A 13384-nucleotide genomic window follows, 5' to 3' on the forward strand; every position below is an offset into this window, starting at 1 on the left:
GAAGATCAGGCCTGAATGCTTCTGAATGTTACACTGACAATGTTATGCAAACGCTTGAAAGTTAAATCCTGATCAAGTGTTAGATGTAGTGATTGAGTGTAGATTTTGGGCTCTAGAGAAAGTGAGAATTGAACATTTAGATAAATTAAGATTTAAACTGTTGTGGACAGTTTAGACCTTAATTTTAAACTTTAGATCTTAATTTAAGTGGCAAAATTATCAAAATTACTCTGCAAACGTTCAGCATCAACTGTGTTGTTGGTAATAATTTTATATTAATGCATGATAATGCTCGAACACACACACAACCCGCATATTAAGGAGGTTCTTGCCGTAACGGATACGGATATTGTAATGGATTGGTCAGCTAGGTCGCCAGACCTCACTCTTATAGCAGACATGTGAGCTGCACTGGGAATGATTGTAAAAAGCAGATTAAATCCACCAGGTACTCTGAAAAACGTAAAACAAACTTGGGTAAGTTTTATTTTGGGTAAGGTAGGTCAAACTTGGGAAGGGTATTTTTAAAATCTGATTATAAATATAAAAATATGTTGCAGGGCTTATAGCTAATAGAACTAAAGGCGCCAATACTTTTCATTTATTTTATTTTATTATAAACTTTGTTTCTAATACAACGAGTCGTTAATTCTATTTTAAAGTGTTCTTTAAATGAAACACTTCGTTTTTCTCAGCGCACCTAAATTATGCAAAAAAATATTAAAATTAAAACTTGTTTTTCATGTAAACAAAAATAGACATAAAATAAGTGAGTAGTATATATCAGAAAGATAGTGTATATTAGGAGTAATTCAAGTTTCTCGGATAAAATAAAAAATTACTTCAAATAATAAAAAAATACGTCAAATGCCTAGAAAGTCGTCAATTACCCCAAAAGCTTGAAAAATATTAAACGAAATTAGCTCAGAACCCTGGAAGATAGCACAAATTATCTAAAATATCTGAAAATAGAAATTTTATATAAAATTATAGAACAAAAATAACTCTAATTACCTAGATAAATATGAAAATTACCTTAAATGCCTTGAATAATATGGAATAAATTTCTAGATAGTTTTTGCTTTATTTTGAGGCCGTTGTTATTATTCATAGTAACACAGCAAAAGGCATTATTTTTCATATCTTTAAGGTTTCTGGTAATTTCTAATGATAAATTCTGATAATATACATATATTTCAACATTCATTTTAAATGTTCACTAAAAATCATTCACAGATTAGCTGTTGAAAGTGGCCACCATAGCACTTTAACACTCTAGTTCTTTTTGAGCACACTGTAGCTCAAAAGTTAAGGAGTTTAAAACATAGCTTTCTTTAAACTTTTCTTCTTAAAATCACCTAAGGATTAACACCTTTAAGGGTCACCATCTTATTCTGTATGGCAAAATAATGTGCTACCGTCAGTCTATTTGTCTCCTTTTTTGTTACCGTATTTTCTAATATGGATTCACTAATTCTTGGTTATTCTATTCATCAACAATAGCATCTTAATAATCTTGACTTTGAGTGATGCTTTCTCAGAGTTGAATTGAATCTCAGCTATGTCTAAGATTTTTAATAAAGTTGTCATTAAACAATTAGGTAGTATATATACACTCCGCAATGGTCTAAGTAAAAACAAACAAGGTCAACCTCTACTAATCTTTTAAAATAATTATATTTTTCACTTCGATTAATGGACTATGGTTTTTAAGAAGATTGCATGTATACTGACTGATTATTCTAAAGCCTGTGACCAGGTCAACCATAAATCCCTAATAAATAAACTAAACATATGGGTTTAGGTGATTCTCTTCTCACATAGTTGCAGTTTCTTATCTTATAGGTCAGAATGTGTTAGGGTCAATAGCTCTTTATCATGAGGTAACCTCTGGTTTTTACTGTGACCCTTTATTGCTCTTACTATTTACCAATCGCATCATCTGTATCATTCTTCTGAACATCTTCTATTTGTAGATTCTCTTAAACTTTTTAGAACAATTAAATCTATTAAAAATTTTCATGAGCTGCAGCAGGATTTAAATCGAGTATTTAAATGGTCTTAAGTTATAAATGTATTAAAGTGGTCTGATGTCACATCTTTTTAAAGAACTAAGAATTTGTTAAGACTCAAAAAGTTTAATAGTCTTATCTTAACCCACAGGTCTTTAGCGTCTTCAAACAGTGATATTTTTATGTTAAGAATATATCTCTATTGTGTTGTCTCCTAATTACCAATACCACAATGACTTACTAGAAGAAGTTCAACATAAGTTTGTTGGGCTACTAGCATTCAGATTGGCCTTAGAATTTGAGACTGGCAGCCTCTTTTAATCAGTTAAACGTTAACAAATATTGTTTTAAGGGTAGAAGTAACTGGACTGTTTATTTATGTATTTTTTTGGTTTGTATAGCTGTATGCTTATTAAGCCATCTTTTGTTGGTTATAATTAGTTTACTGTTTTGTTTTAAATTAATATTTTCGTTAATACATGAAGTTATAACGTAATATTTTTTTTCTATTACATTGTATTTTTTACTACATTTTTATATATATTTATATACAGGTTGTTCATTTGAAAACCTCCCACCACGAATTTATCGAAAACCACTGTTTAAAAAAAACGTTTATTTAAAAATACGTCAAAAGGTTTGTCAAGGGGGACAACTTTCTAACCTAAAATTACATCACTCCCTCTCACCCATTGCCCCCCAGGGTCAACCCCTTACAAATTTTAAATGGCAAAGGGTATCGAGTAACAGCTTGTTTAAAAGGTCTTTCGAAGTCTTTTATTTTGACGTTTGATTTTTTTAAATCGGTCGATTCGTTTTCGAGAAAATTAGAAAAACCTTTGTTTATTTTAATTTATTCAGATTGAAAACAAAAACATGAAAATATCAGTTTTTATTTCAATAAGTGCTCAAAATGTTGCTCGTTAGGGTTTGCCAAATTTACAATTCGTTTATAATTTAAAACGGAAACTACCAACATAAACAGCAATTCCGAAGATTAGACGTGGAAAAAACAACCTGGATTTTTTTCCGTATTCTTTTCATCAATACAGATATCCTGGGCGAACTGTATTTACTGTTATACCTGCTTAGTTATTTAGTTGCTAATGAAAATAAAGAATTTATTTTGCCGTCAGTTACATTTGTGACAGTCTTGGAATAGTGAAAATTTATTTGTTGAGTTGAAGATTTTACTTCCAAAATGGTTTACACACTAGCCGAAAGAGTGGAAATTATTCTAATTTATGGTGCCCAAAATCAATGTGCTCGGCAAACTGCCGTCACGTCTAACGCCAGACATCCGGAGAAGATAACTTCGCATAGGTATGTTTTAGACCTTGTTACTAAGTTTACTGAAACTGGATCTGTTGCAAATAAAAAACGTGATCATCGGCGAATTTTGGATGAAGCCGCTCAAGTTGAAGTTTTGGGTCATTTTGGAATAAATCCTAATACTTCTTTACGCAAAATTGCTGCTGCCACTAGTATTTCATTAGGCTTTGTTCACACAGTTACCAAACTTCATAAATTTCATCCATTTAAAATGAAAATATTGTAAGAGTTAACCGAAGACGATTTCGATAGGCGAGTTGAGTTTTGTGAAAAAATGACTGAAGCGATTAATGATAATACTATTCATGTAAAGAATATCTGCTTCAGTGATGAATGCACATTTTATCTAAATGGATTTGATAATAAGCATAACTGTAGATATTGGAGCAATGAAAATCCTCATGCATTTGTAGAAGGGCATACCCAGTACCCTCAAAAAATTAATGTATGGGCAGGCATTTTAGGAAATAAAGTGATTGGGCCATTATTTATTAACGGAAATTTAAATGAAGACATTTATTTGGATATGTTGGAAAATACCATAAATCCGCTTATCACTGAATCCATTGAAAACCAAATCGATGATGATGGAAACCCTATACTTGATGAGGCTGAAATATATTTCCAACAAGACGGCGCTACTCCTCACTATGTTCTTCCCATTCGGCAATGGCTAGACGACGAGTTTCCAGATAAATGGATAGGGCGAAGGGGACCCATAGAATGGCCTGCTAGATCTCCTGATATAACGCCGTTAGACTTTTTTCTATGGGGTCATTTGAAATCTATTTTGTTTACTTCCCAACCTGAAAGTTTGGATGAACTTCGTCAACGTATCATCGACGGCTGCCATGATATCCCTCAACATGTTTTTGAAAATGTCCGTCAGGAATTTGAACATCGCCTATATCATTATTTCACCACAACGGGCAACATTTTGAACACTTATTGAAATAAAAACTGGCACTTTCATGTTTTTGTTTTCTATCTGAACAAATTAAGATAAACAAAGATTTTTCTAATTTTCTCGAAAACGAATTGACCGATTTAAAAAAATCAAACGTCAAACTAAAAGACTTTGAAAGACCTTTTAAACAAGCTATTACTCGATATCCCTTACCATTTAAAATTTTTAAGGGGATGACCCTGGGGGGCATTGGGTGAAAGGGGGTGAAGTAATTTTAGGTTGGAAAGTTGTCCCCCTTGACAAACCTTTTGACGTATTTCGGCGTTTTTCTTAAACAGTGGTTTTCGATAAATCCGTGGTGGGAAGTTTTCAAATGAACACCCTGTATAAAGTAAACCATTCTACAACGTACAATCTGTATTGAGCATTTAAAATTATTCAGCATACGAAATACATATATTGTACTACATAATATTGTTAAAGAACAAGTAATTTAATAAACGTCTATTTTTTATGTGATATAATGCTAGTTGCAAAATCGTAGAAATTAACAATAATTTTATTTAATTTGCCAATTTTGTTATGTATGTATATCAGCAATAATATGTTCGGGCAGTGCGTGTGGTTATTTTTTAAGAAAACTTACAATATTTGGTTTAAGTTTGCGACATGCGGAATTTGTATTATTTGTTTTCGTGTATTATTATCTTACAACACATAATTGACTCTTTTAAGCAAACTTTAGAAAAGGCGAAATGTAAATTAATATAATTATGGTTCTATTACGTTCACCTATTTTATAATAACTAAAGGAAACGATATTTTATTCCAGGCATTTCACAACGTTATTTTTTATGGATGCCTAGGCATAGAAACTAATTTTTTATCTAATTTCAGAAATTTTTACATTTTATATTTTCCAGAATCCGAATTTGAAATAATTTTAGTTTTTTGTTAGTACTTATTGTACATTATACATTTAAAGCACTCTCTGTCCTCTCACTTTTTTGAATAATTTTTGTGCCCTTCAATTTTTAAAGACATTCTAAGTTTCATTTCTAAGTTCAATTCCGGAGTTTTAATTTCCGAACGGCCACTTTCCCGCATTGCAATTGTCTTGAACATTTTTTTTTCAAACTATTGTATTTCTAAGCAACATTTTTCTCGAATCACTGTTACACCAAATAAAATTTTTTCTGAACTATTTGCCAAAAAATCCTGCCACCAAAACTTTTAAATTACTCGGGGGGCTTTTCTATAAATAAAATCGTTGGATGAAAATACTAAATAACCCAACCCAACCGTGAATAAATTTCATTACTGGTTAAAATACTATTACTCGAGAAAAATAGTTGTTAGGAAAAATAAGATTTGGTAAAGTGGTTTCGAGAAAAAAGTATGCAGGAAAATGATCATTTGAGAAATCGATGTTCGGGAAAGTAGTTTGATGAAACGATTGTTTGGGAAAATTAGTCGTTCTGGAAAAATAACATTCGAGAAAATGGCAGCGGGACAACACTATAGGTGAAAAAAATTCCAGATATTTGAAGTAATACTCTGTTTTATTCTAGGTATTTAGGAATTTAACGAGCAGAGCAAATTTAAAAAGTATATTTCCGACGTTAACCACTCTTAAAATAATACCTAAAATACAAAAAATGATTCTAAATGCTACAGTGGCGGATCTACGAGAGGAAACCTGGACAAAAGTTTCCTGAAATTAACTCGAAAAAAAAATCAGTAGGAAACTCTACGTATCTTATCATTTCCGACCAATCAAAATATCTTGTTGATTTTTTTGGATATTCAAAATTTTTCTTTGGATTCCACAGAATTACTATGAAAAAATGAGTAGAAAATGGCTTCAAATGCCTGGAATAAAAAAAAAATGATTTCAAATATCAGAAATACATATGGTTATGAGAAATAACAACAACATTTTAAAGACAAAATAATTATTCCAGAAGAAACAAAAAATTTTATAAAATAGCAAGAAGAAACTTAAAATGACAAATAGCTGGAGAAATCCTTACAAATCTCCGAAAATTATCAAAACTTGCTTGGAATAAATTTATATTAGTAATTTTTGTATTTATTTCAGGCCCTTGAGATAATTCCTTACATATTCCAACTATTTGGAGTAGACAATAGCCAATAGAATTTTATTGCTTCTAAAGTAATACAATATATACTTATAGCAATAGTTACTGTGAGCTATATACTAGCACAGAATTACTATGAAAAAATGAGTAGAAAATGGCTTCAAATGCCTGGAATAAAATAAAAAATGATTTCAAATATCAGAAATACATATGGTTATGAGAAATGACAATAACATTTTAAAGACAGAATAATTATTCCAGAAGAAACAAAAAATTTTATAAAATAGCAAGAAGAAACTTAAAATGACAAATAGCTGGAGAAATCCTTACAAATCTCCGAAAGATATCAAAACTTGCTTGGAATAAATGTATATTAGTAATTTTTGTATTTATTTCAGGCACTTGAGATAATTCCTTACATATTCCAACTATTTGGAATAGACAATAGCCAATAGAATTTAATTGCTTCTAAAGTAATACAATATATACTTATAGCAATTGAGTACAGGCATTACAAGGAAAAATATCTTTAAACAAAAACAAAATAAAGAAATCTGCTGAAGCATAAAGCACCGTTTACAAAAATTACAGTTAAAAAATAGGTAGCGAGGCAGAATTATTTAATATAAAAAACTAAAAACAGTAACGTAAAAAATTGGCTATAGTTATAACCTATATAAAGTAATCAGTAACCTAATTATACAACAATAAATAATTACATAAACCAAAACCATATAATATGTATCATAAGAAAAATAAAATACTAATTATTGATTATAGAACCTTTAGTTAGCAGAAAAATAATTACAACATACGCACTAGCCGCAGTAATCAGTCCCTAACACCAAAAGAAAGAACAAAATTACTCATTAATTATGAAGCTTCTAAGTCGGAGAATATTTAAAAAGTAATGAACAATAGGTTTAACTTTTTGAGGTATTATGTTGTTTAAAAAGCATATAAAGTTGTGCACACTAAATACAACCTCATCAGAAGAAATTAGACTTTTATAAAAGTGTATGACCAGCATCTTTGGGATAATGGATGCATTTTTAGAGTTAGAAATTAGACCCTGACAAAGAGGGGCGCACTCAAAAAATATGTGCTGAAAGGCCTGCTTTACATTTGCATTACATATAGTGCACATATCGTCAAGATTTATAAGTAAGAAAATCCATTAAAAGTAGCCTTAAAAAAACGGCAATTGGCAGTCCGGACTTTCCGGCAAAGAAACTTCAAATACTTAAAAGAAATTCTCTTAAATTGTAAATAGTTTCTTGGCATTTGAACGTTTGAAAAACAGCTATAAAAGAGAAGAAATGCTGAAGCAGATGCAAATTCAAGGTCTTTTTGAACACAAACCTGTTTAAATTTATCCAATAACAAGACTTTATTCTTCTTTAGGTAGGTACTCGTTAATGATATAAATGGCATGCCAAAATCAATTTTTGAAAAAAATAAATTCCTTATTTGCTGAATCCAATTATAGGAAGGGTCTGGGTTTTCAAGTTCCAGCTGTTTCTTATAGCAGATCTGTGGGTATCTGGAGGGTTTCATAGATAAAAGTTTGATTAGCCAATTAATAGCTAGTTTTAAAATAGTTAAAGAAAGGTATCTTACACCAAATTCTAGGCGCACAATGCTATCAGGTGTATTAGCAGGTAGATAAAACAACTTTTTGAAAAAAACTGACCTGTACACCTTCCAAAACCTCAATGTAACACAAACTCCAAATTGCAGCATTATTAAGCAAGACACTCAGAACAAGTGAATTATGGTGTTATCTTTGCCGACCAACTGGTATGGGTGGACTTGGCCATAATACCGCGAACAACGCCAATAGCTTTTTTACCTTTAAGTGCGGTGTCCTCCGATATAACGTTAAATAATGATGAAGAGGTAAAAGATGCCCCCAGGTAAACATACTTCTTTGTTATCTCCACTTTTTCGCCCTCATATTTAAGATCTTGATTAGCTCGACGGTCACCTCAAAGCCGCCTAGCCACCTAGCAAAGATCATAATTCTGGTTTTATTTAAATTGACAGTAAATCCGTTTTGATGTGTGTAATCTTTAAGAGCCAGCAATTTTCGCTTCATATCGACTTCAGAGTAGGACAGAATAACTGCATCATCGCAGTACAGTAAAGCAAGGATGTCAGAAATACTGTCAATATCAATACCATCGAGTCCCCGATCTCGAAAAAATAGTTTACGCCTTCTAAGTTTGTCTAGTCATTTCGATGGCTTTCTAGTAGTATTTTTTTATTCTGTTCGAGACATTTAAAGCCATTTTAAGTTATTTCTTGAAGTATTACTTCATATTTTTTTTATTCAAGGCATTTAGAACCAATTTTAAAGTATATTCACCATGTTAAAATAATCTAACATATTGTTATCAGGTAAGCTCCTTACAATTTCCTACAATTACTAATAATTAACTATTAGTACAATACATCATAAAATATGAAAGAATAATAATTGAACTAGTTAAGAAATGTATTCGCATATATCACATATTACCTACCGGTTGCTCGGTCGAAATTATATAATTCCCGATTTCACAAGAAAATACAAAAATGTTCTTATATAAACTGGCAAATATCGACGCGGGATGTTCATGACACCGTTTTGAAGTACACTCCGATTTTTACTTTCTTTTGTCTTCAGCAATTTCATACTTATATGATACGATGTACTGGTGAAGAGGATCTTTATACTATCTGATATTGCTCTATATAAAGAAAATTGCGCTATTAACACAGTTTTAGAATATTGCTTATATTATATATGCTTTAAAGTACCTCTTGAAGCATATTTTGTCAAGTCTTTGTCTATTATTTTATTAAACATACTTAAATCTGACGCTTTTACGCATTTAGAAAAATTTAGTTTGGTAAAACATTTATTGATTAACATTATTATAATTACTAACATTAATAACATAAAATTTTCAAACGTTAATTGACTACTACTAAATAAATAAAATCTAATTTAGCATCAAATATCTGGAATATAAAAGTAGTGATTTCAAATGCCTGGAAGACATACAAAGTTACTTTAAATTACAGAAAGAAGACACATGAAGCAAAAAATTTAATAAAAAATTACATGAAAAATTATTTTAACGCCAAAAAGGCAATTAAATTGCTTTAAGTGGCAAGAGTTTGCTTAAAGGATTCAAGTAAAAAATCACTGTTAAACTGAATATTTTATTGTTCCTATGCCTATAAGGAAATAAAAGACACTACCTGGAATATATTTTAAAAAAAAGTTTAAAGTGCCAATAATTTGCTTAAAGGATCCAGGTCAAAAACCACTGTTGGAATAAATAAATATTTTCTTACTTCTAATAAGAAAAAACTATTTTCTCATCCCTTAAAGATCACTGCTGATATTATTAGATATTTTAATATTTTACAAATCTAATAAAAAAAATAATTTCTTAATAGATTTCGAGTTAAAAATCACTACTTAAATTAATTTTTTATCACCTTCAAATTAACAGGAAAAATAGGGTTTTTTGCAAAAAAAAATCACTGCAGTGATAAATAATTTATTAACTTATAATCATAATAAAAAAATAATTAGCTTCTATGATCTAAGTCGAAAATCACCGTTGAAATCAATATTTTATCGTTACTGTGCCTATAAGAAAGCTGAAATCTCTAGTGAAAAAAATTAATATTTTAAAATTTTTTCACAAATTTGTTTTCCCAATTCTTGCAAATCACTGCTGAGAATATGTATATTTTATTATTATAGTATAATGACTTCAAGGTCCCAGAACACAAAGAGTAAAAAAATTTATAAAAATAACTGAACTTAAAACCCGACAAAAACTTAAACATTTATCTATAGATAACTGCAAAATGTCTGAACGACATAAAAACATGTTTTAACTGCCAGGAAGAAGGGTAAAATGGCTTCAGAGTCCAAGAACCCAAAAAGTAAAAAATGACTTATTCAAATACCAGGGAAAAACTTATATTGACTTAAAGTTTCAACTAACTCGATAAAAAACGCAAAACCATTTTAAATGTTAGAAGAATTCACAAATTACTTTAAATGATAGGAAGACATCAAAAATTCGTCCAAAAGCCTGAAAAATTTAATGACTAGTCGCAGTGTTACTCAAACTTTTTTCGTGACGGAACCCTTTTAAAAAACTAAATTTTTAACAGAACCCTAAACTCTAAACTAAACTCTAAATTTTAAGCAAAAGCAGTTATATGTGAATTGTTTATTTATTAATAATCATACAAAAAAAGATAGATACAGTAAGTAGTGAGTTAGTAAGCAAATGATAACACTAAATTCATTTAATGCGAGGCATGTAATTGTTTTTTATTCCTCATCAACTGGGTAATGTCAGGCTTGATAGAAGAAAGTTGAATTCTCATGTCTGGTTTGGCATCCAGTCTATTGCGGTATTTGGTTTTTGTAGCTGTATATGCTGAAAATCCCGTTTCACACAAATACGTTGTTGGGAACGGCAGAAGAACATTCAAAGCTTCTGTGGCAAGTTGAGGATATTTATCACGAACCCTGCACCAAAAATCATTTAGTGAAATTGTTTTGAACAATGATTCCATGCTTGTAATCAATGTCATCTCTAGAAATGATTCATAGATCTGATTTGAAATATTTTCAGGCTTCTGCAATTTAGGGTTTTGAATCCATACGTTTTTTTTTAGTTTGGTATTCTGTTCTTCATGAAAGTAAGATTCAAAAGTCCCTTGCAGATCATTGAGATATTGCACCAATTAAACAAATATTTCATTTTGAAATATTTTTGTATCACTAAGACTATGGTGACTTAGCAATGAAAAGTTTCGATTTCTCTCGGTTATTTTGTTGTTAGCATTGAAAACTGTTGTCTGTGTTCCTTGTAGTGACAGGTTTAATTCGTTAAGTTTTTCAAACATGTCTGCTAAAAATGCTAGTCTAAATAACCAGCTTTTATCGGACAAACGGTCTTTTGAATTAAAAGGAACATCTGTAAGAAAAGCTTCTAATTCTGTTCTTAGTTCAAAAAGCCTTGTCAAAGTTTTACCCCGAGGCAATCATCTCACTTTAGTATGGAGCAATAGTGTTTTATGATTGCTACCATAATCTTCACATAATATTGAGAACAATCGGGATTGTAGTGGACGTGACTTGACAAAATTAATTATTTTTACTGACCCATCAAGAACCAATTTTAGATTTGGTGGCATTTTCTTAACCGCGAGTGATTGTCTATGCAGGATGCAGTGGCTGGAACTACAATTTGGCGCTTTCATTTTTCTTCGTGATATTGCTCCTGCTGTTCTACCTGTCATTGCCTTGGCTCTATCGGTACAAATATCATTGCAATTATTCCAATCGAGTTGGTTTTCTTCAAAAAATATGTTAATCGTGTTAAAAATTTCTTCTCCGGTTGTGTTAGTAGGCAGCGATGAGCACATAAGCAAGTTTTCTTCGAGTAAATGTTTATATGAATATCGTACAATTCCAGCAACATAAGTCGACTCATCCATTTGCAAGACGAATTTGTTATTTTGAAGCCGTGAAACCAGTTCTTGTTTTATGTTTGCTGCGATATCCCCAATTCGGCACGTAACTGTATCGTTCGAAAGCGGCACTGTAGAAAGATGCTTTACAGATTTTTTGTCGACCATACATTTTGTTATATCTACCACACATGGTTTTATTAGCTTTTCAGCGATAGTGTGCACCTCTTCTGCTTGGGCAATGCGGTAACTAACCAAATACGATGTCTCCGTGGCCTTTTCATTCACAGTCTGAGTCGCATACGTCATAGTTTTTTGGCTTCTTAATAATTGTTCCTTTTTACGTAGAAAAAATTTTTTACTTTTGTTTTTGAAGTCGGGATGTACAGTTTCTAAATGTCGGCGCATCTTAGCAGGTACCATCGAACTATTAGGAAGGAGTTTGCTGCACAACATACAAAGAGGTGAGCCGTTGGAATCAACAAATCCAAGATGAATGTATGATTCGTCGTACTTTCGTTTTTTCACCTTCAGTGTGTCATTAGATGTTTTACTACTTGAACTTGAAACCATAAAACTAGAACTTGACGCCGTCATATCACCTTGATTTGAATTTGACGCATCATCCAAGCGAACCACATTTTTTGCAACACCTTTAAGCCAGCGCTCCATTCTTCTTTAACACTAGTTTGATTTGGTCAATTTTATGACAAATAGTATCTCTTGACTCACGAAATACAAGATTTTACAACCACTACGAACAACAACAAGACAAGCGAACACAAAATACTGAGCGCGGTGTGAGTAAATTTTGCGGTACGTTGCTTGATTAATAAATTCTCCGCGCCAAACAATCCTCCTTTATATTATACCAGCAACGATCGAATCATCTCGAATTTCTCAGAAACTTCGGAGAGCCAGACGATTTTGTCCGAAGTACGCGTCGACGCACGAGCACGAGAAACAGCGCGACGAACCGAGGTGACTCGCTTGCTTATAGTCCGGGGGCGAATGGTGGCGTACGAGTAACGCTGTCACATTTCGATGTAATAGATTAGGCATTTACTTAATAATACATATATTAAATTTTCGTATATGTACCAGTAACACCTATAAGTAGGCGTTTCGTTTTGGTTGTTTATTTTTATCTTAGGTAACTTTATTCTTATAGGGTCCACTTTAATACATGCATTCATTTATTATGACTGCTGGCGGAGCCCTACCGCTGGTTTTCAAAGGAGCACACTTTGAGTAACGCTGGACTAGGAAATCACGAACTGAAATCGTCATTGTTGTCACTAGTAAGCTGAAAATGACTTGAAAAAAAAACTTTAGAATGGGAAATTATTTCCAATATCTGAAAGATAGAAGAACGGCAAATTTATGCAAGACATGAAAATATATGTGCAAGGTCTGATGAAAAAAAAAACGTTAGCAGGAAAGCAGAAAACAATTAATAATCATATTATCTTAGAAATTATTATCTATTTTTTTTTTTATAAGAAATTACATCATATTCCTGAAATAAAAACATAAAT

The sequence above is a fragment of the Anthonomus grandis genome, chromosome 4, assembly GCF_022605725.1.
Source record: "Anthonomus grandis grandis chromosome 4, icAntGran1.3, whole genome shotgun sequence".
In the NCBI taxonomy this organism is placed as follows: Eukaryota; Metazoa; Arthropoda; class Insecta; order Coleoptera; family Curculionidae; genus Anthonomus; species Anthonomus grandis.